At 33.2% G+C, this 2,758-nt stretch overlaps 1 protein-coding gene across 1 annotated transcript in view; it reads left to right on the forward strand.

Moving 5' to 3' along the window:
- Positions 1-873: 873 nt before the first annotated feature.
- LOC106459259 (maltase A2-like) overlaps positions 874-2,758 on the forward strand; it is a 63,207-nt gene continuing 61,322 nt past the window's right edge. The window contains exon 1 of the mRNA XM_013918860.2: positions 874-956. The gene's annotated coding sequence lies outside the window, so the exon portion shown is untranslated. The remainder of the gene's footprint in view (positions 957-2,758) is intronic.

The raw sequence follows: 2,758 nt of genomic DNA on the forward strand, positions 1-2,758 counted from the left end.
GAGGAAGGGTGCACAAAACTGTACACAGTACCCTCATTGAGGTCTTACAAATGATTTACACAATGAAACAATAATATCCCTTGTCTTATATTCAATATTTCTATAGATGCTACCTAAAATCCTAGTAGCCCTATAGCTAGCTACAATATATATACTGTTTAGGTGGCGTAAGTGATTTTTAGATCACAACATCAAGATCTTTTTCTTCAACCACAGCATTTAATGTATTCCCATTTAAATTGTAACAATAATTTGATATGATACAACTGTAAAGTCACTTTTCCCCCCACCCTGTTTTCAAAGCATAAAATTAAAGAATATCAAATATGTTGAAAAGACGAACTAATTTCTATTATTTCGTTTAATATTTATGTTTACATACTGTAATCACTTTATGTCATACCAAACTATTTGTCTGCGTAAAATGGGTTTCCTCCATGCAGACGAAACCTATCTCAGTCATGGTGAAGTTGTCCCAACTTCTTCAAAACAGAGCAAATACCAAGAACGAAAATTCCTAAATCTGATTATATTGTTCACGTTAGCGTAAATTCAATATGCAAAGCTATAAATAAAGTTAAGTTTTGTAATTTTACGTTTTCACCAGTGTTGACATGGGACATTTCTTTATTTTTTCTTTAAAATGCTTTAGTCAACTTCGCAGCGGGACCTTTTTTTTTAATTCATTCGTGTAATTAAGACATCACCATCCTGAAATTAGATTTTCTACTAAACAGAAAGATAATTTTATTCTAAAAAAATATACTTGGAAAGACATTCCCGCTATTGTAGGTTGGCGCAGGCGTAGTAGCCAGGAACTTGGCTGTCCGCCAGATTTAGCGCTTGCGCGATCGATGGGTAAAATTTGTCGAAGAGAGTGAGGCGTGAGGAAGGGTGTAAGACTGGCGCCAGGTCTAGTTGTCTTAGCCTCAGATACGGAACGTCTGACTTAAAAGGTAAGATTTTCTCTCTTGACTGTAGGACCGCATATATTTGTAAATATTCAGTAGCCGTTGATTATGCCTCGTTTGACAATCCAATTAAAAACTATTATTACACTATAGAGACTGGGAATGTTGGACTTTTTGAAAGCCTAAAATGAAATTATAATTATTCATTTCTGTTGACTGGAAGAGGAATAATTCGAATTAAATCTTAAATACTGTAATCAATTCAGTATTTCAAGGTATTTTAGCTTACGCAATAATCTAGTAAAACTAAAAGAATAATTCTGTATTAATATGACTTTCGATCAACGCAATATTTGTTTGAAAATAAATTTTACTTAAAGTTTATTGTTCTTAAAAGTTTATTTTCAACTCATTTTTTTTCTATTTAAGCATGTAATCCTTAGAATTTTAATAATTAAAATAATCTTGTTTTAAACTTCAGAAACTCTTTCTATATAGTATTACTTCTATCAAAGTTTTATTCAGATTTCACAAATCTCAAGCTGTTTGTATCTATCGGGCTCTCCCTATTATCATCCAAGCACACTTCACTGTACACACACACTTTAATTTGTTGTGTTTTTAAGTTCAAAATTATTCTGGCCATAGTGTGTAAATCCGTGATTCTCCATATAAAACATTAAACGCACCAATAGAACATCATCGAAGAATTCAAGTATAAACCAAGATATGAAAGTTATAAATTAAACCGAAGACATAAGTATCATGATTAGTAGAGGACGCTTTCACAGCTGGGTGTATATATATATATTAATTATTAATTATTAGATATATAGTAGACGAGCACATCTACAGTTGTATAGATATATAGATAGATTAGTACACTTCCTGTAGCACGTGCGTTTCATATTAGCATATCATATTAAACGTAAACATTTATTTCCTTCTATTATTGGTTATTTTCCTCGCCATCACTGTTTTTTTATCCTTCTCTGCTTCAGTGTTTACATTCATCTTATGAAAATATTACACCAGAATAGTTTGTAAATAGTATGTCATACACATAATTCAAACCTGTGTTTGTTATTAGCTATTTCATTAGTACTGGAAAATGATACTGAAACTGGTGATAATCTGTAGTTGTGTAAGGGGAAGTACAATATGGTAGTAGTTTGACAATAGTAGATAGTCAGTACTACTAAGATATGGAACTAAATTGGTGAGAAAACTAGTTACAATTTTAGTTCAGTTGGAGGACACTAACATAGTGCTAACTACTTAGTCAATAGTACGGGAAAGTGGAAATGAGTCAATACAAACTAGTTTAAAAAATCACTTCAACCAGTGAATAGAATTTGTCTTAATGCTGGTCAGATAATTAAGTACAACTGGTTAATTGTACTAGCTAGATGCTAACGAGCTAGATGAGACAGTTCAACTGGCTTTATGTTAACGAGTTAAGTGACTCAGTTCCACTGGATAGTGTACTGGGTAGATGTTAATGAGCTAGATGAGACAGTTCAACTGGCTTGATGTTAAAGCTAAGTGACCCAGTTCAACTAGTTGATGTACTGGCTAGATGCTAATGAGCTAGGTGAAACAGTTCAACTGGCTTTATGTTATCGAGCTAAATGACTCAGTTACACTGGAAGGTGTACTGGCTAGATGATAATGAACTAGGTGAGACAGCTTAACTGGCTTCATGTTATCGAGCTAAATGACTCAGTTACACTGGAAGGTGTACTGGCTAGATGATAATGAACTAGGTGAGACAGCTTAACTGGCTTCATGTTATCGAGCTAAATGACTCAGTTACACTGGAAGGTGTACTGGCTAGATGATAATGA

Source organism: Limulus polyphemus, unplaced genomic scaffold (assembly GCF_000517525.1).
Source record: "Limulus polyphemus unplaced genomic scaffold, Limulus_polyphemus-2.1.2 Scaffold26, whole genome shotgun sequence".
Lineage (NCBI taxonomy): Eukaryota > Metazoa > Arthropoda > Merostomata > Xiphosura > Limulidae > Limulus > Limulus polyphemus.